This window comes from Rattus norvegicus, chromosome 2, assembly GCF_036323735.1.
Source record: "Rattus norvegicus strain BN/NHsdMcwi chromosome 2, GRCr8, whole genome shotgun sequence".
In the NCBI taxonomy this organism is placed as follows: domain Eukaryota; kingdom Metazoa; phylum Chordata; class Mammalia; order Rodentia; family Muridae; genus Rattus; species Rattus norvegicus.
In genome coordinates, this window is record NC_086020.1 from 182,359,679 (window position 1) to 182,381,159 (window position 21,481).

At 40.1% G+C, this 21,481-nt stretch overlaps 1 pseudogene; it reads left to right on the forward strand.

Annotated features, from left to right (window-relative positions):
• Positions 1-7,472: 7,472 nt before the first annotated feature.
• Tdpoz2l6 (TD and POZ domain containing 2 like 6) lies at positions 7,473-8,583 on the forward strand (annotated as a pseudogene).
• The last annotated feature ends 12,898 nt before the right edge of the window (positions 8,584-21,481 follow it).

The following is a 21,481-nucleotide window of genomic DNA, read 5'->3' on the forward strand; positions in this document are numbered from 1 at the left end:
GTCTTCTGGAGGTACTTGGAGGTTAAATTTGATCTGAAAGAAAGTAATATACTTTACTCTTTCCTCTGTAAGATACAATTATAGATACCCTTTAGATTTTATTTTCACTTTCTGCTAAATTGCCCCTTTTATTTTCTTGGAAACGCTTATATCTATGTAGGTTCTTTAGGTTTCCATATTTGTTCTACAAAAGATAAAACAGACCCAATATAACTGTTAAATCTCTCTCTCTCTCTCTCTCTCTCTCTCTCTCTCTCTCTCTCTCTCTCTTTCTCCTTGTTTGTGTTTGTGTGTCTTTCAGTCTCCACCACCCCCACCCCAAACCTACCATGGTTCTGTATATCTCTGTGTTTGTTTATTGAATCTTACATCAATGGTAATTAGTTTTGACTATTCTATCCAACTTTGGAACTGTTTGGAAATGTGTAAACACTATCATTTCAACTGCATTGTACTAGTGAGGGTCCTCTACTAAATATGAAGAAAAAAATTCTCTCTATAACTAGAAAGTGGATGTATGAGAAAAATCTGTAGGCAAAGTCAAACTAATATAAAGTTGGATAATGTCAATACTTACTTATTCCACAAGGTGTGACGTCTCAGGTCCTCTTCAGAATTGAAAAGAATCCTGCAGAAATAAGTTCAGATGCCAGTGAAGAAATGAGCTTGCTAGTAAAATGAGAGCAAGCAGGCAGACTCACAGCTTCCGTCTTCTATGAACTTTTATAGGCCTGCAACAGAAGTGAGGACCATTTAATGGTGTGTCTTCTAGACTTAAGATTTGAATTAATGGTGTATGTTTTCCAGACTCAAGACTCAGATTAAAGTTGTTTTTCTACCAAAAGAGTCTATAGATGAACTGGATCTATCTACTTCAACTTAAGCCAAAAACTGTTAAAAGGCATCCCCTCCAGCTTTTTAGGTTATTTAAGTCCACAGTTAGTCTAAACAGGAAGACATTTGGTACTCCTTCACCACCAAAATGATGTTTCATGACTGTGGTGCATTGGGGTGGTGGGCGGGGTGGGGTGCCTGAGCTAGAAAAGAAAATAAAGGCCCTGCTATGAGTTTTGTCAGATAGGCTCCTGTCTGTTATATGGGGAAAGGGGGTGGTGAAGAACTCCTCAAGGAGTAACTGGAATGGGGTAACATTTGGGATGTAAAAAATTAAATAAAGAATGAAGAAAAAGAAACCAGTACAGAGAGAAAAGTGAGAGGGGAGGCAGTTTTTTCAGGAGAGTTTTTCAGAGACAGGTTGAAGAGAGAGAAATGAAGACACAGGGAAAAATAGAATGATTCAGAGAACAAGAAAGGTGCCAGAAGAGTGCAATAGTTGGTGAAGGTTAGTATGAGGTAAAGAAGAGCAGCTCAGAAAAAACTGAAATAATTCAGATTGAAGCAGATACAATGGAGAAGAGTTTTAAACTACCCATCCAGACCTCAGAAAAACCTAAATAGGAGTGACTTATTCACTTATAAGTATCAGAGTCTAATTTTTTTTCTAGGCCTAGAATAGACTTAGAGTTTAGAAGCTTCCAGCTCTAGGCCTAGGTCAACAGGTAGAAGGAGAAAACCTCAGAAATGACAATAAATACAGATAATAATTGCTATTCTTACTATAAAAACACTGGAAAATCTTTAGCAACTCTAAACCAGATATGAACAGCTGAGCTGCTCCGAGAACAGGTCAAACAGTCTGCTCTGCATTCAGCAATAGAGGATGAATGACCACAGGGAAAGGAAAGACCACTTGTCCCGCAAAGAAAACATGCACATTTATCGCTTTGTGTTTTTCTCTTTTTATGATTTTTTTGTTGCTACACAGCCATTCCTGCCAAATTCAAGACAAAACAAAGCTGTGATTTTCCTTCAGATAGAGGTGTAGCTTCAGCAACGTCTTCATTGAGGGCAGTTCACTGAGTGACTGCCATCTTTGTTGTGAGCAGTTAAGGTTTTCCTATGCTATTGTTTCATCACCATCTTATCTAAGGCAGATCATATGACTGGTTGTAGCTTCAGTGCCATCTTAGTTAGTGACAGGGCCATGGCCATCTATCGTATTTTCTATTGACACTTACCTAAACACTGCTTCCTTGCATTAGAACAGCCTTACAATCTCTAATTTCTATCCTGACTTGGTAAATCTTTATTTAATATTAATTTAAAGATTTACAGTAGTAAAAATTTAAAGATCACAGCATTAATGGTCAAGGGATTCCAGAGTGTGCTCAACCTGAGTTCCAGATTGGTAAGATTTTGTTTGATCCATTTTTTCCTAAAACACTTACAAGGAGCCTGACACCTCTACCACAAAAAAGGAAATGGTTACAGCATACTTGATCATAATTGTCTTAATTCCTGAAAAAAAAACAACAAGCAAACAAACAAACAAAAGCTTTGACTAGCCACCAGAAAGCTGGCTGCCAGTCTGTACAAGTACCTGTGACCCCATAAAATCAAATCCTCACCAGCTTTTAATTTATTAGCCAGATTTATAACAGTAAATCCTCAACCCCAAAATGCCTACACAAAGAACTCAAAATTCCGTTGATATAAATAAAATTTTTAGTTGTGAAGTGGCTCAGCTTTGGGAGACAACTTTCATCCCTCAGGTTGTAATACAGACAAACCCTTAGTATCCACCATTAGTTCCAAACACTGAAGGTAAAGTCAATTTGTAGAAAGAAGCACCAGTGTGAATGGAAAGTGAAAAATCAGAGAGGTATTAGACAGAAAAGGATGTGCCCAACTTTGACAAGAAGATATAGGAAGGGAAGCTATTCAAGAAGTCAGTGCTATGAGTAAAGGATAGAGAGTCCAGTTTTAATGGGACAATGATACAGAGAGAGGTTGAAGAGAGTACAAGAGAGACACAGGTAAAGACAGAACAAATCAGAGAGTGAGGTGGAGACAGAAGATTAGAACTGATTTCCAAAGTTAGTATGAGACCAAATGAGCAATTCACAGGAAGCTGAGAAAAGCCAAAATGAATCAGTTACAGTGGAGGGAAGTTTGAAGCCAGAACAAATGAAATCAGTCAGCCAGAGATCAGAAATCACTAGAAAGTGGTGAGCTTATTTAGCCATAAATATCAGAAGCTGAGAACATTCTAAGCCTAGTTTGATTGGACAGAGGCTAGAACCTTCCAGGACTAGTCCTATGTCAGCAGACCAAGGCAAAAAGTCTCAAAGATGACAATTAATATGTGTAAATAAAAGTGACTTTTACAGGAAAGTATTTGACTGCTGCCTGGACTGAAACCTCTATAGGTAAGTATGGTTAAAGCATATTCAGTTTAGATACCAGTTTCTAGAGACTGTGAAAGATATCACCAGATTCTCCTCTTTCTAGGAGTGTGGACTTGTGCCAGCCACAACTCATTGTCTGTGTAGTGTCACTGTGTCTCTCTTTATCTCTCTGTGCATCTTTGTTTCTCTCTACCTCATATTCTCTCTCTCTCTCTCTCTCTCTCTCTCTCTCTCTCTCTCTCTCTTTCCCCTCTCTCCTGCTCTGTCCACCTCTCTCTTGAGCTTTCTATGTACATTTGTCTGTTTTTTAAAATATCTCTCAATATTCTTATTTAGTTATTTATTTTTACATTCCAGATTTTATTCCAGTCCTGATCCACCCTCCCATCCAGGGTTCCACATCCCATAACTCCCAGCCCCCCATTATTCCACACCCTCCAATCTCCACAAAGTTGTCCCCATCTCATCCACTCCACCAGAACTCTAACCTTTCTGAGGCCTCCTGTCTCTTGAGGGTTATGTTTGTTTTCTGTGAATGAACCCAGACTCAGGGGTCCCCTGCTGTACACGTGTTGGAGGCCTCATCTCAGCTAGTGTTTACTGCCTGGTTGTTGATCCAGTGTCTACTAGATCTCAGGCGTAGAAGCTAATTGAGTGTGCTGGTCCTCATACAATCAGTTTGGATTTTTATATTAACTAGTTGCATTCTTTGATATTAGGATAATTACTACCATTATCACCTGTCTTCCTACTGTGTGGTACAAAATCCTTTTGTTTCTGGTCGATCTCTAGTAAATCACTCCTCCCATTCACTGCCCTACAAATACTTTACCCCTATCTTACCCTGTGACAGAGATTTCATTAGCAAAGCCCATGATTCATGCCCAGGGGGTCACACTTCCACCCTACAGGAGCCTACTCCTGAGAGCTAAGAAAGGAACAATTTAGAGCATCTTTCCTGCAAAGGGGTGGTTGCACAGTGATCATCTACAGTCATCTCCAATGTTAGATATCTATTTGGGATCCTATTATTGAGGCCCCCAAAACACCAGATACAGAGTCGCTGATGTTCATAGTTTTCAAAAAGTCTAATGTACAACAGGAATCTCACCCTCTGGAATAGGTTACAAGTGGGAATTAGGCTCTGATTGACAGGTTACTTATGCAGATGCAGTCTAATTGGTTTGTGGGATGTAGGTCTTATTGTGTTTCTTGGAGCTTATATGATTACAGAAGAGATAGATAGATTCGTTAACAGAGTGAGTAGTCTTTAAGATGAACTTAGGGGTGACAAAACCTTTCCAGGAACAGAAAGAAGCAAGAAGGGCTTTTACTTCTGTCTGGGAGACTGAATGTATATAAATTTAGGATAATGTGAAATATTTTTAGGTATGTATTGAAAAGAAAATTAAAGGACCTTGAATATTTGACAGCATTTTGAAGATAATTGATCATATAGTTTAGCATGAGTATATCTGAATATGCGTATCCATTGTCCTGAAGCCTGTGACTCACGCAAGCCTTTCTGAAATCTGGTAGTCTTAACTAGTTAATGAATGACTACTGAGGTAATGAGGTGGTAGATTACCTTGGCTAAGGAAGTAGACATATGTTTTCTAGTTGTAGTTAGCTTAGCTACCAATGCAGTCAGAAAGTTGAAAAACATGAATTTTAATCTAGATGTCATTAATGAAAATGTAAGAGGTTCGTCAATACTCTACTACCTACACAGATTTCCCTGGTCCCTGTGGTCTCCATCACAACTCGGCCAGAGTTAGTGCAGTATTAGGCCCAGAAGAGGAGAAGATTTTTCCTGTGGAGTAGGAACTTTGGAAAAAATGACACACCTTGTCCTAGGCAATATGGGGCATTTAACTCTCTTGTATCCTCAGTTTTACAACTGTGTAGGCTGATACCTGGCAGCAGCAAGGCAACTGAGCACTGTTTCTCAGTGGTTCTCATACCACAATCTAGGCAGTCTTGTCAGGATGCCTATTTCTTCTCAGAGAACTTGGTGGATGAGGGTGGGGCAGCAGTAACTGCTATGCATGGGATTCTCTGTCCTAATAACTTTAAACATGTAAGGTTACATTTGGCAGATTTCTGAAAAGATTGATAGTGAATTTCTATTAAGCATATGAGTTATGGAATCATTAATGCTGTGATCTTTAAGTTTTTACTGCTGTAAATCTTTAAATTAATATTAAATAAAGATTTACCAAGTCAGGATAGAAATTACAGATTCTAAGGCTGTTCTAATGTAAGGAAGCAGTGTTTAAGTATGTGCCTATAGCAAATATGGTAGATGGCCATTGTCTTTAACTAAGATGGCTCTGAAGCTACAACCAGTCATATGATCTGACTTAGCTAAGATGGTGCTGAAACAATAGCATAGGAAAACTTTACCTGCCCACAACAAAGATGGCAGTCACTCAGCGGACTGCCCTTAATCAAGATGGTGCTGAAGCTACACCTCTGTCTGAAGGAAAGTCACAGCTTTGTTATATCTTGAAATTGGCAGAAATGGCTGTGTTTCAGCAAAAAATAAAAAAATAAATAAATAAATGAAAAGAGAAAAACACAAAGAGATAAATGGGCATGTGATCTTTGAGGGATAAGTGGTCTTTCCTTTCCCTGTGGTCATTCATCCTCTATTTCTGAATGCAGAGGAGACTGTTTGACCTGTTCTCAGAGCAGCTCAGGACTCTTAGTTTATTCTAGGCCTAGAGAAAATTTAGCCTCTGAAACTTATAGGTGAATAAGTCACTCCTATTCAGTTTTTTCTGAGGTCTGGGTGGGTAGTTTAAAACTCTTCTCCATTGTATCTGATTCAATCTGAATTATTTCAGTTTATCCTGAGCTGCTCTTCTTTGCCTCATACTAACTTTCACCAACTATTATACTCTTCTGGCTCCTTTCTTGTTCTCTGAATCATTCTGTCTTTCCCTGTGTCTCCATTTCTCTCTCTTCAACCTGTCTCTGAAAAACTCTCCCGGAAAAACTGCCTCCCCTCTCACTTTTCTCTCTGTACTGGTTTCTTTTCCTTCATTCTTTATTTAATTTTTTACATCCCAAATGTTACCCCATTCCAGTTTATCCTTGCAGAGTTCTTCACCACTCCCTTCCCCCAAATAAATAAATAGGAGCCTATCTGACAAAACTCATAGCAGGGTCTTTATTTTCTTTTCTAGCTCAGGCACCCCCACCCATCTCACCACCCCAATGCACCACAGTCATGAAACATCATTTTGGTGGTGAAGGAGTACCAAATGTCTTCCTGTTTAGACTACTGTGGACTTAAGTAACCTATAAAGCTGGAGGGGATGACTTTTAACAGTTTTTGGCTTAAGTTGAAGTAGATAGATCCAGTTCATCTACAGACTCTTTTGGTAGAAAAACACACCTTTAATCTGAGTCTAGAAGATACACCATTAACTGGGCCCTACTTCTATTGCAGGCCCATAAAAGTACATAGAAAGAGGAAGCTGTGAGTCTGCCTGCTTGCTCTCATTTTACTAGCAAGCTCATTTCTTCACTGGCATCTGAACCTACTTCTGCAGGATTCTTTTTAATTCTGAAGAGGACCTGAGACTTCAAACCTTGTGGAATAAATAAGTATTGACATTAGCCAATTTTATATTAGTTTGACTTCTGCCTACAGATTTTTCTCATACAACCACTTTCTATTTATGTAGAGAAATTTATCCCTTATGTTTAGTAGAGGACCCTGATTAGTACAACACAGTTGAAATGATAGTGTTTACACATTTCCAAACAGTTCCAAAGTTGGATACAATAGTCAAAACCAGTTAACATTGACCTAAGATTCAATAAACATACACAGAGATAGACAGAATCACGGTAGGTTTGGGTGGGGGTAGTGAAGACTGAGAGAGACACGAACACTGAAAGACAGAGACATACAGACACAAACAAACAAGGAGAGACAGAGAGGGGCGGAGGGAGAGGGCGAGGGTGAGGGAGAGGGAAAGAGATTTAACAGTCATAGTGGTCTGTTTTATCTTTGGTAGAACAAATATGAAAACCTACAGAACCTACATAGAATACATAGAAATAGACATTTCCAACTATATAAAAGGGGCAATTTAGCAGAAAATGAAAATAAAATCTAAATGGTATCTATAATTGTATCTTACAAGGACTGAGTAAATTCTATTACTTTCTTTCAGATCAACTTTAACCTCCAAACTACCTCCAGAAGACATGTCAGGGGACCTGGAAGCCAAGATTTGTGGTTACACACATATCAGTGTTCAGAAATTCTGCTACAAGTGGATCATTAGCAACTTTTCATTTTGCATGGATGGAATTCGGGAAAATATTACAAGCCCAGTGTTCTCATTAGAGGCCAATGAAGAAGTACAATGGTGTTTGAGAATATTCCCAAATGGTGTTGATGAAGAAAGCAAAGATTACCTGTCTGTTTGCCTGGGTTTGTACAGTTGTCCAAAGAGCCCAGTTTTGGCAAAGGTGCAGTTCTGGATCATAAATGCCCAAGGAGAGAAACATCAAATTAAAAAGATCCCAAATATTTTAAGCTTTAGTCCAAAACAACAATGGGGATTGAGGAAGTTCATCCTTCGAGATTTCCTCCTCTCCCTTAGGCATTGGCTTCTCCCTGAAGACCAGCTCATCCTGTGTTGTAAGGTGTCCATAGTAGGACCCTCCTTTAGCACGCCTGGACATAACATGACACCTGCAAACAAGGATCCAAGGCAGATTTTGGCTGATGACATAGGAGAGCTGTGGGAAAATTCCCTCTTCACAGACTGCAGCCTGGTTGTAGCTGGCCAGGAATTCAGAGCTCACAAGTCCATTCTAGCAGCTCGCTCTCCAGTTTTCAGAGCCATGTTTGAACATGAAATGCTGGAGAGCCTAACAAACCGAATTGAGATCCATGACATTCACCTGCAAGTCTTTAAGGAAATGATGGCCTTCATTTACACAGGGAAGGCACCACACCTCCACAGCCACCCAATGGCCCCTGATTTGTTGGCAGCTGCTGACATGTATGACCTGCAGGACTTGAAGGTCATGTGTGAGGATTCCCTGTGCAGGAACCTCTCTGTGAAGAATGCTGTACCAACTCTCATCCTGGCTGACCTCCCCAGCACAGAGCACCTGAAGACTAGAGCACCTGAAGACTAGGGTCATGGACTTCATTATACTTCATGCTTCTGAAGTCTCTAAGACCTTGGAGTGGAAGTCAATGGTGGGGTCACATCCCCACTTGGCAGAGGAAGCATTTCTCTCCCTGGCTTCTATACAGTGTTTTTCCTTGGAGCCTTCACTCAAACACCAAAAGGTATTTTAGGAGCTTGGCAGCTATGACCTACACCTGGCTTCTAACAGCTACAACTAGTGTTTTTAACAATGACTTCTGTTTAGATTACAGTTTTGCTGGAACATTTACAGTGAATCTAGGGCAAGGTAGCATGATGGCTATGGATTTCATACAGCTGTAATATTTCAAAATGGTGTGTAGAGAAAGGGCAGCACTAGGGTCTTGGACATTCTACCTGACATCTATCCTGTTGATGTTGTCTTATTCTTGCCTAATGTCTTGGAACTGGGATTCAACTGGCCTGAAGCAGAGACTAACTGACTTCCTTTGGAGAAACCTGTTTGCACTGGAATGAACAGAATAGGTGACCTAACTTGTATGCATTAACTGACATGTAAAGTTTTCCACCTAATTCATGTGTATTATCTATCTGCAAATAAAAATTCTTTCAACTTTACTGTATTTGTCCTCTTAATTGCCAGTTGCCTCATTGTTCTAATTAAGACTTCAATTCTTGTATTGAGTCTACTTAAGAGAATGAGAAACCTTGACTTACCTTTGCTTTTGTATACTGGCTTTGAGTTTCTCCCCATTTAAGTTGATCTTGATACGGGATTCTTCTATATTACCATTATTATATTTAGCCACATAATCTCTGTGATCATCTCTGGAGAACTTTTATCATTAAGTGATTGCTTCTTAAAGTCCATGTCCTGATCCAGTTTAATGATCATGTTTTTTGCTTTTTCTTTGTTTCCTTTTGTTTTGCTTTTCTTCTTTCAGTTAGTTTATGTGGTCAATTGAATTTTATTGATTTTTGTATATTGATCCACCCTTACTCACCTTGAGGCAAAGCCTACTTTGGTTTTGTTAATGATATTTTTAATGTGTTCTTGTAATTATTTAATGATTATGTTTGCATGAGTCCATAAGTTAAATTGATTTATGTTTTAGATATCAGTGTAACTGTAGTCTCTCATAAAATAGAGTGGGAAATATTCCTTCTTTTTTTATTTTGTGAAATGATTTGAGGAATATATGCCATAACACCTCTTAGATTAACAGGTGAAAATTATGGTCCCAGGCATTTTTTGATGGGGAGATTTTAATGGCTGCTGCTATACTTTGATGCCTTTGATTTGGTGCACACATAGTGAGAACTGAAATGGCAGCTTAGGCATTTTTAATTTGATGAGTATTAGTGTCCTTACCTAATATGAGTTCAACACACATTCATGTGATACTGCCCAGAGGGATTGACCTTAACTCCTCTAGACTTCTGAACACATAGATGTACAGGGGAGACAGTTTGTGTCCTATGTACCATTTACCAGTAATGACCTTTATAATTGGAAGTTGTAGTCCCCCTCCCTCCATTTTCAAAAAGACCTTCATATCCCCTAGGTCTTTTAGATTCAATCAGGTTGACTCATAAACCCACCTTGGATTACTGTCAACAACATTTCCATGTTCTTTTCACAACTGAAGAAAGTGAGAGAATTGTTGTAGAAGCTTGGAAATTGGTTCCAGAGGTAAATGGTCTGCCCACACAAGTCCAGGCAAATCTTGATACAGCCTTAACTTTGACCATACCCATCTGGCTTTTTAAGGCTGTTGAAGGTAGGGAGAGTATATGTGTCTACTACCAGATTCTGTTGGATGAGCCTCAGGGAAGCTTCAATCAAGGTGGCTTATAAATTTGCCTATGGTAACCAGGTGAAATAATGAGAACTCTACAGAATATTTAAAAAGAATTGTTTGAATCCCATAAGATTTACATTCTCTCAGACCCAGAAATGAGAGAACATTGTCAGTGGGAAGCTTGGCTTTTTTTTTCAACAAGCAGACCCTGATATCTGTCAGGAACTTCAGTTCCTGGATTGTTTTGCTGATAAGCAACGTCCTATAACATTATATAACAAGAACGATATGACTGAGAGCCTTGTGGCTCAGCTCCATTCCATGCCCTGTGTAAACTTAAAGAAGGAGGGGAAAGCCAGATAGTTTTTGGTGGGCACAGGGCACAAAATTCTGTCTTTTAACAAGCAACGGGACCAATTTCACGTAAAAAAATATGGGTACAGGGGGAACAGCCACCACGACCTATCCAGGTCTAGGCAAAGAAAGTTTGATTTTGTAATAAATCGGATTCATTCATGGTTATTTCTGAATGCCCATACTCCCAGATGGAAAACATTTCTTCACCAAAAAGGAGCACAGTTCCATTTTGATCCAGAGGGTGTGAAAGTGCTGGATAAAGTATTTCCATTTGTGATGATTTGCATATGCTTGGCTCAGGGACTCCTCTCACTATTAGAAGGCATGGCCTTGTTGGAGGAAGTGTGTCATCGTCGGGCTGGGCTTAGATGACCTCCTACTAGTTACCTGAGGATGCTGAGTGTGTTCCTGTCTTCCTTTGGGTAAAGATGTAGAACTCAGCTCCTCCTGCACCATGCCTGCCTGGATATTGTGACGCTGCCATGCTCCCTCATTGATGATATTGGACTGAACCTTGGAAACTGTTAGCCAGCTCCAAATAATTGTTGTCATTTATAAAGCTTGCATTGGTCATGGTGTCTGTTTACAGCAATATGACCCTAACTAGGACAGAGGTTGGTACCAGGAGCTGGGTATTGTGATAGACCTGACAAAGCTTTTGTTAGGGGGAATATAGATGTGGAGACTTTGGATTTGGAAAGCCATATAATGTTTTAAATGGGGCTTAATGGACCATCTTGGTAGAAATGGGGAAGATTTTGTTACTGAGAGTAATTTGAACTGTGCAGGCCTGGCCCAAGAGGTTTTAGAGGAGAATTTCTGTATCTGCTATAAAGGCTGCTTGTGTGGTATTTTGCTGAAGAATGTGGCCACTTTTTGCCCTTGTCTGAAGTGTCTGCCTGAAGTTAAGGTGAAGAGATTTAGATTAATTTCCTTGAAAAAGAAAGACTCAAAACAGCCTAGTGTAACTTCTCTTGTAAGGTTACTAAAATTCACTCTTATGAAGAGCATTTTAATGAGAAAAGGAAGTTGAAAAAGGAGGAAACAAATCATGTGATTCGAGTATTAAAGGGACACCAGGAAGTGAAATGGAGCTGAATCCTGTGTTCAAGGATATTAAGTTTAATTAAGGAAGTAATGACATTGGAGCAAGATCCCAACCAACTAAATTAGCTCCAGGCAACCTACTACAAACCTTTAATCCTAGTAGGCAAAGACAAGCTCAGAGCTCTGCTTTCAAGGCCAGACTAGAGCAGAGCAAGTTCTAGGTGAGGCCAAGCTTAAATACAGGTGTGGTGGTACACACTTTTAATCCCAGGAGAGTGGCATGCAGATGTCTAAATTCATGCTCATCTACACAGCAATATCTAGGACAGCCAAGTTTAGACAGTGAAGGGGTTAGAAACGTGGAAGCTAGTGATAGTATAATAGAGTAAAGGGTCCATGTTCCAGTTCCTGCAAGCAGAACTCAGCAGCTTTAGCCATGTGTCTCTGGCTTTATATTTAAGAGGAGAAGAAGAGAATTGATGCTGATGAAATAAAGTTTCATAGTTTCAGAGTTATGAGAAACAAAGCTGTAAAAACAAGGTTTTGAGAAATATATCTGGTGGTCAGGATGCCTATGACAAACTTGTGACCTTTCTGAGAGATACATCTGATGTCAGAATGCCAAGTGATATGATGTAGTTTTGGTGATCAAGGTATTGAGTCAAGAATGAACAGACCTTACAGACCAAGGCCAAGCTAATTAGGACAAAACAAAAACAAATGTTCTCAGAGAGACTCCTTACCCCTCCCTGTGGTAAATTCGGAGAACGACCACAGGATGTCATCCTGACCCTGCCTGACCACCCTGTTCACCTCCCCCCCAAGGGACATGCGAACTTAGCCCTTTCCCAGTGATTCACCAAGGCCAGTTGTAGCACTGAATGAGGAAAATATCTAACTGAGGCAAGAACTGCCCATTGAGCAGGACAGAGAATACCTGACAAGATCCTTTGTCCTGTGTACCACCAATGAGAATAAGCCAGCTAACACTGTTGCTGAAGTCTGCCCTCTGTAATGAATAAAAGTTGGGTGCTTTTTGGGTTTGGGTTGCCTCTCCCTATGTGGATGAGCAACCCCACATATGTGGATTAAAACCTTATACCCTTAGGCTATTGCACTGGTCACTTAGTCAATCTGTGCTCTGTGGGTGGCACTCCTGGGGTAAGGCCACTATAGGGTCTTACAATATTTTGGTGCGTTGGCCCAGAATCATGCTCCCCTAGACCACAATAGGCAAAGATATCGGAGGTAAGCTCGAGCAATTCTACTACTGATAAAGGGCTTATATCCAAAATATAAAAAGAACTCAAGAAGTTAGACCACAGGCAATCAAATAACCCTATTATAAATGGGGTTCAGATGAAAACAAAGAATTCAGATCTGAGGAATGCCAAATGGCTGAGAAACACCTAAAGAAATGTTCAACATCTTTAGTCATAAGGTTAATGCAAATCAAAACAACCGTGAGAATTCACCTCACACCAGTGAGAATGGCTAAGATCAAAAACACAGTTGATAGCAAATGCTGGTGAAGATATGGAGAAAGAGGAACATTCCTCCATTGTTGGTGGGATTGCAGACTGGTACAACCATTCTGGAAATCAGTCTGGAGGTTCCTCAGTAAATTGGACATTCCATTTCCTGAGGACCCAGCTATTCTTCTCTTGGGCATATACCAAAAGATGCCCCAACATATAACAAAGACATGTGCTCCACTATGTTCATAGCAGCCTTATTTATAATAGCCAGAAGCTGGAGAGAACCAAGATTGCCTTCAACAGAGGAATGGATACAGAATATATGGTACATCTACTGAATGGACTATTACTCAGCTATCAAAAACAATGATTTTATGAAATTCATAGGCAAATGGATGGAACTGGAAAATATCATCCTGAATGGGGTGACCCAATCACAGAATAACATACATGGTATGCACTCATTGATGAGTGGCTATTAGCCCAAATGCTTGAATTACCCTAGATAAACAGAACACATGAAACTCAAGAAAGATGACCAAAATGTGAATGTTTCACTCTTTCTTTAAAAGGGGAACAAGGGGAACCTGATGGGACCAACTCTGCACCCAGTTCTCTGTACCCGAATCCCGTGGGAGGGAGAGCTAAACCTTCAGAGAGGCAGACACGCCTGGGAAACCAGACGAGTCTACACTTGGCCCACATCTCTGACTCCAGAGGAAAACACCTAATGCCATCTGGGACCCTGTGGCATGGGGGTGCCCAGAAAGGGCTGCGCAGATCGTCGTGCTTGCTGCCGCTGCGGAGAATTCATAAGCAAAACCCCAGGAGCAAACTTGAGCCTCCAGACCCGCGTAAGACCAACTTTTCTGCTACAAGCGACCTGACTGGTGAACTCAAAACACAGGCCCACAGGAACAGCTAAAGACCTGTAGATAGGAAAAACTACACACCCGAAAGCAGAACACTCTGTCCCAATAACTGGATGATAGAAAACAGGAAAACAGGTCTACCACACTCCTGACACACAGGCTCATAGGACAGTCTAGCCACTGTCAGAAATAGAAGAACAAAGTAACACTAGAGATAATCTGATGGTGAGAGGCAAGCGCAGGAACCCAAGCAACAGAAACCAAGACTACATGGCATCATCGAAGCACAATTCTCCCACCAAAGCAAACACTGTATATCCAAACACACCAGAAAAGCAAGATCTAGTTTCAAAATCATATTTGATCATGATGCTGGAGGACTTCAAGAAAGACATGAAGAACTCCCTTAGAGAAACACAGGAAAACATAAATAAACAAGTAGAAGCCTACAGAGAGGAATTACAAAAATCCCTGAAAGAATTCCAGGAAAACATAAATAAACAAGTAGAAGCCTATAGAGAAGAATCACAAAAATCCCTGAAACAATTCCAGGAAAACACAATAAAACAATTGAAGGAATTAAAAATGGAAATAGAAGCAATCAAGAAAGAACACATGGAAACAACCCTGGATATAGAAAAGCAAAAGAAGAGACAAGGAGCCGTAGATACAAGCATCACCAACAGAATACAAGAAATAGAAGAAAGAATCTCAGGAGCAGAAGATTCTATAGAAATCATCGACTCAACAGTCAACGATAATGTAAAGCAGAAAAAGCTACCGGTCCAAAACATACAGGAAATCCAGGACTCAATGAGAAGATCAAACCTAAGGATAATAGGTATAGAAGAGAGTGAAGACTCCCAGCTCAAAGGACCAGTAAATATCTTCAACAAAATCATAGAAGAAAACTTCCCTAATCTAAAAAAAGAGATACCCAAAAGCATACAAGAAGCCTACAGAACTCCAAATAGATTGGACCAGAAAAGAAACATCTCCCGACACATAATAGTCAAAACACCAAATGCACAAAATAAAGAAAGAATATTAAAAGCAGTAAGGGAAAAAGGTCAAGTAACATATAAAGGTAGACCTATCAGAATCACATCACACTTTTCGCCAGAGACTATGAAAGCCAGAAGATCCTGGACAGATGTCATACAGACCCTAAGAGAACACAAATGCCAGCCCAGGTTACTGTATCCAGCAAAACTATCAATTAACATAGATGGCGAAACCAAGATATTCCATGACAAAACCAAATTTATACAACATCTTTCTACAAATCCAGCACTACAAAGGATAATAAATGGTAAAGCCCAACATAAGGAGGGAAGCTACACCCTAGAAAAAGGAAGAAACTAATCGTCTTGGCAACAAAACAAAGAGAAGAAAAGCACACAAACATAACCTCACATCCAAATATGAATATAACAGGAAGCAATAATCACTATTCCTTAGGATCTCTCAACATCAATGGTCTCAACTCCCCAATAAAAAGACATAGATTAACAAACTGGATACGCAATGAGGACCCTGCATTCTGATGCCTACAGGAAACACACCTCAGAGACAAAGACAGACACTACCTCAGAGGGAAAGGCTGGAAATCAACTTTCCAAGCAAGTGGTCGGAAGAAGCAAGCTGTAGTAGCCATTCAAATATCAAATAAAATCAATTTTCAACTAAAATTCATCAAAAAGATAAGGAAGGACACTTCATAATCATCAAAGGAAAAATCAACCAAGATGAACTCTCAATCCTAAATATCTATGCCCCAAATACAAGGGCACCTACATATGTAAAAGAAACCTTACTAAAGCTCAAAACACACATTGCACCTCACACAATAATAGTAGGAGATTTCAATACTCCACTCTCATCAATGGACAGATCATGGAAACAGAAATTAAACAGAGACGTAGACTAAGAGAAGTCATGAACCAAATGGACATAACAGATATTTATAGAACATTCTATCCTAAAGCAAAAGGATATACCTTCTTCTCAGCTCCTCATGGTACTTTCTCCAAAATTGACCATATAATTGGTCAAAAACGGGCCTCAACAGGTACAGAAAGATAGAAATAATCCCATGCGTGCTATCAGACCACCACGGCCTAAAGCTGGTCTTCAATAACAATAAGGGAAGAATGCCCACATATACGTGGAAGTTGAAAAATGCTCTACTCAATGATAACCTGGTCAAGGAAGAAATAAAGAACGAAATTAAAGACTTTTTAGAATTTAGTGAAAATGAAGGTACAACATACCCAAACTTATGGGACACAATGAAAGCTGTGCTAAGAGGAAAACTCATAGCTCTGAGTGCCTGCAGAAAGAAACAGGAGAGAGCATATGTCAGTAGCTTGACAGCACACCTAAAAGCTCTAGAACAAAAAGAAGCAAATGCACCCAGGAAGAGTAGAAGACAGGAAATCATCAAACTCAGAGCTGAAATCAACAAAGTAGAAACAAAAAGAACCATAGAAAGAATCAACAGAACCAAAAGTTGGTTCTTTGAGAAAATCAACAAGATAGATAAACCCTTAGCCAGACTAACGAGAGGACACAGAGAGTGTTTCCAAATTAACAAAATCAGAAATGAAAAGGGAGACATAACTACAGATTCAGAGGAAATTCAAAAGTCATCAGATCTTTCTACAAAAGCCTATATTCAACAAAACTTGAAAATCTGCAGGAAATGGACAATTTCCTAGACAGATACCAGGTACCGAAGTTAAATCAGGAACAGATAAACCATATAAACAACCCCATATCTCCTAAGGAAATAGAAGCAGTCATTAAAGTTCACCCAACCAAAATGAGCCCAGGTCCAGATGGGTTTAGTGCAGAATTCTATCAGACCTTCATAGAAAATCTCAGACCAATACTATCTAAACTATTCCACAAAATTGAAACAGATGTAGCACTACCGAATTCCTTCTATGAAGCAACAATTACTCTTATACCTACATCACACAAAGACCCAACAAAGAAAGAGAACTTCAGACCAATTTCCCTTATGAATATTGATGCAAAAATACTCAATAAAATTCTGGCAAACTGAATCCAAGAGCACATCAAAACAGTCATCCACCATGATCAAGTATGCTTCATCCCAGGCATGTAGGGATGGTTTAATATAAAGAAAACCATCAACGTGATCCATTATATAAACAAACTGAAAGAACAAAACCACATGATCATTTCATTAGATGCTGAGAAAGCATTTGACAAAATTCAACACCCCTTCATGATAAAAGTCCTGGAAAGAATAGGAATTCAAGGCCCATACCTAAACATAGTAAAAGCCATATACAGCAAACCAGTTGCTAACATTAAACTAAATGGAGAGAAACTTGAAGCAATCCCACTAAAATCAGGGACTAGACAAGGCTGCCCACTCTCTCCATACTTATTCAATATAGTTCTTGAAGTTCTAGCCAGAACAATCAGACAAGAAAAGGAAATCAAGGGGATACAGATTGGAAAAGAAGAAGTCAAAATATCACTATTTGCAGATGATATGATAGTATATTTAAGATATCCCAAAAGTTCCACCAGAGAACTACTAAAGCTGATAAACAACTTCAGCAAAGTGGCTGGGAATAAAATTAACTCAAATAAATCAGTAGCCTTCCTTTACACAAAAGAGAAACAAGTCGAGAAAGAAATTAGGGAAACGACACCCTTCAGAATAGACCCACTCCTTTTTTAAAAGGGGTACAAGAATACCTTTGGCAGGGAATAGAGAGGCAAAGATTAAAACAGACACAGAAGGAACACCCATTCAGAGCCTGCCCCACATGTAGCCGATACATATACAGCCATCCAATTAGACAAGATGGATGAAGCAAAGAAGTGCAGGCCGACAGGAGCCGGATGTAGATCGCTCCTGAGAGACACAGCCAGAATACAGCAAATACAGAGACAAATGCCAGCAGCAAACCACTGAACTGAGAAAAGGACCCTCATTGAAGGAATCAGAGAAAGAACTGGAAGAGCTTGAAGGGGCTCAAGACCCCATATGTACAACAATGCCAAGCAACCGGAGCTTCCAGGGACTAAGCCACTACCTAAAGACTATACATGGACTGACCCTGGACTCTGACCTCATAGGTAGCAATGAATATCCTAGTAAGAGCACCAGTGGAAGGGGAAGCCCTTGGTCCTGCTAAGACTGAACCCCCAGTGAACTCGATTGTTAGGGGGAGGGTGGCAATGGCGGGAGGATGGGGAGTGTAACACCCATAAGGAAGGGGAGGGGGGGGGAGTTTGCCCAGAAACCGGGAAAGGGTATAACCCTCGAAATGTATATAAGAAATACTCAAGTTAATAAAAACAAACAAAAAAAAAAAACAAAAAAAAGAAAACAGACTGAGCAAGCCACGGAGAGAAGCAAGAAAACAGCACCCTTTTGTGGCCTCTGCTTCAGGTTCCTGCCTTGAATTCCAACCCTGGCTTCCATCAGTGATGGGCTTTGACTGGGATGTGTAAACCAAACCAAACTTTCCTCCCAAGTTCTTTTGGTCAGAACGTTTTATCATAACAATAAAAAGCAGACTATGATAATATTATATACTTTTAAATCTTCTGCACAAAACAATCCTATACAACTAATGCAAGGAAATGCTTGTCTCACTTTACACATGGGAAAACACACAGAATGGAGACAGGGCTTGTTCATAGCCACACACATCGGAAAGCAAAGAATCACAATTCCACGCAAATCTGACTAACTCTGAAGTCTGTGTGTCCCTCAGGACTGCCCTGCCTTTTCCCATGTGAGTCATGATGACTCTTTTCTTCTGGACATTGTCTGAGGGGAGAAGGACAGATAGGAAGTCATCTATAAGAAGACTCCATGCTGCTTTTGTGAGATTTGGTTACTGGTACAGTTTGACTATGACATACTTCCCAAGGTCCACATGCTAGAGACTTGGTCTTGGTTCATGATGCTTCTGGGAGTGGCAGAAACGTAAGAGGTGGGGCTTACAGGAATAATGTTAAGCACTGAGAATGTCCCCTTGAAGGGGACAGTGGGACCCTGGTCTCTCTGCCTGTCTCGAGCAGCTTCTTCCAGCACAGCTTCAACTGAGCTGTATTGCCTTACCACAGGCCCAAAGGCAATGGGGTCAAATAAGCATGAACTGAAACTTCTTAGAGTGTAAATGAAATAAACCTTTCCCCCTCAAAACTTTATCATCTCAGGCATTCTGTCATAGTACCGCAAAGCTGACTAACACAGTTCCATACTCCTATTGCTCTGGTTGCTTCCTTTTTCTTTGACAGAATCACTATTTGGGAGTACCACGAAGGTGAGGAGGGTGTCCAGAGTCTAGAACCAGCGTCGGTAGCAGCTAACTTCGGCTAGCTGGTCAGAGACATGGTAGGAGAGACAAGCTGCTTCAACACAATCCCAGAATTCCAAGGAGGCCTTGTGAAGGAAGACGGAAACCCAGCTGCACACCCAGATTTGTTGTAATGTGGGAGCAGCAGGGTCTGCACCTCTGTTTCCTCATCTATAAGGCAGAAGAGACTGAATATCACCATGGTTTCCTAATGTGAAGCCCTGAGGATTCACAAGGCACAAACTAAATGCCGCTCACAGGCGGCCTGAAATAGCCTTTCGACCGCATACAATGTTATTACAGAATAAAAAATGTCATTCTAGTCAATTCTCCTGATCAATGCAAAAAGAAAGTTTTGTATTGGTTGTTTTTCTCAATTACTTTTGGTTAGCTCGTAATTTCTTCTTAAAACTTTAAAAATCTGCGTTTATTTTACCAATATATTATTACATCCAGATTTTTACCATTACCTTCCAAGCAACTGATGTTTCCCCCCAATTACTATAACATTAATTTCTTTTTAAAGTTTTAAGTCTAAGTTGGTTTAAATACAGAACAAACGTGTGGGGTTTTGTTTTCTGAGTAGCTACTATAGACCCTAAACTTCACACGGTGTTGTCTAACAAATTTAAGAATCATGGTGTGTCAGTGGAAGGGGAAGCCCTTGGTCTTGCTAAGACTGAACCCCCAGTGAACTAGATTGTTGGGGGGAGGGCAGCAATGTGGGGAGGGTGGGGAAGGGAACACCCATACAGAAGGGTGGGGGAAGGATTAGGGGGATGTTTGCCCGGATACCGGGAAAGGGAATAACATTCAAATGTAAATAAGAAATACTCAAGGTAATAAAAAAAAGAAATTACAAACAAACAAACAAAAAAAGAATCATGCTGTGTAAATGGTTAACAATACAACTGCAGACAAAGTAGTTTGCACGCAGTCAGTTGCCTGCTTTTGTTTGTGAAGCAAATCTTTCTGATTCTCAAGACAAAGCTCTGTCTACAGTGTACTCAGCCCCACCCCCCATCTCCTCTCCAGGTTCTAACCCCTGAGCTACATTCACTCAGGTGAAACCACCAGAGCCACATCAGGGAACTTGCTCAGACTTGGGCTTGCAGGCTTCTGGTGCATGGGTGTGGCCTGTGACTTTCTCTCTTGGTGTGGCTTTATCCAAGGTCTCCTCTACTCTCCCTAACCTTGATGTCTGCCTCAACTTCTGGGCGCTCGTCTTTCCTTTCATTCTGCTCTAGACGACGGGAAAGCCACACCCATCCGTGTTAGATCTTGAGTACTAGTCTAGATGTAGTCTAGAGCAGGGCAGTGGAGCCCACATTTAACCCCAGCGCTTTGGAGGCAGATTCAGGTACATCTCTGAGTTGGACTAAAAAGCACCAAAACTAAGCCTAGATATAGTTTTATGAATAAAGCTTTAAAGTTTGCCCCTGATGTTTGACACTATGTATTGAAACTTTCCATTGTGTGTCTTTTAAAAACAGAACAAACACCTAGGAATACATGTACAGACAGTGTTGAATATCCTAACCCAAGAAATCGCAAACACCTGCCCTGTATGAATATGTGTGTGTGTTATTCTGTATCCTAAAATATGTAAATTTATTGTGTAACAAAGTTAAAATGTATTTTTAAAGGGAAAGGAAAGGGCCAGAGAGATGGCTCAGCTCACTGGCTGCTCTTCCAGAGGTCCCAGGTTTGTTTCCCAACACCTACATGGCCAGTATCAACCATCTGTAACTCCAGTTCCAAGGGATCCAATACCCGTTTTTGTCCTCTGTGACAATAAGGCATACATAGGCATACATAGGCATACATACAGTACACTGACATATATGTAAGCAAATACCGACACATATAAAATAAAATAAAAATAATTCTTTTCTTTCAAAAAAAAAAAAAGGACACGTGCTCCACTATGTTCATAGCAGCCTTATTTATAATAGCCAGAAGCTGGAAAGAACCCAAATGCCCTTCAACAGAGGAATGGATACAGAAAATGTGGTACATCTACACAATGGAATATTACTCAGCTATCAAAAACAATGCCTTTATGAAATTCATTGACAAATGGTTGGAACTGGAAAATATCATCCTGAGTGAGCTAACCCAATCACAGAAAAACACACATGGTATGCACTCATTGATAAGTGGCTATTAGCCCAAATGC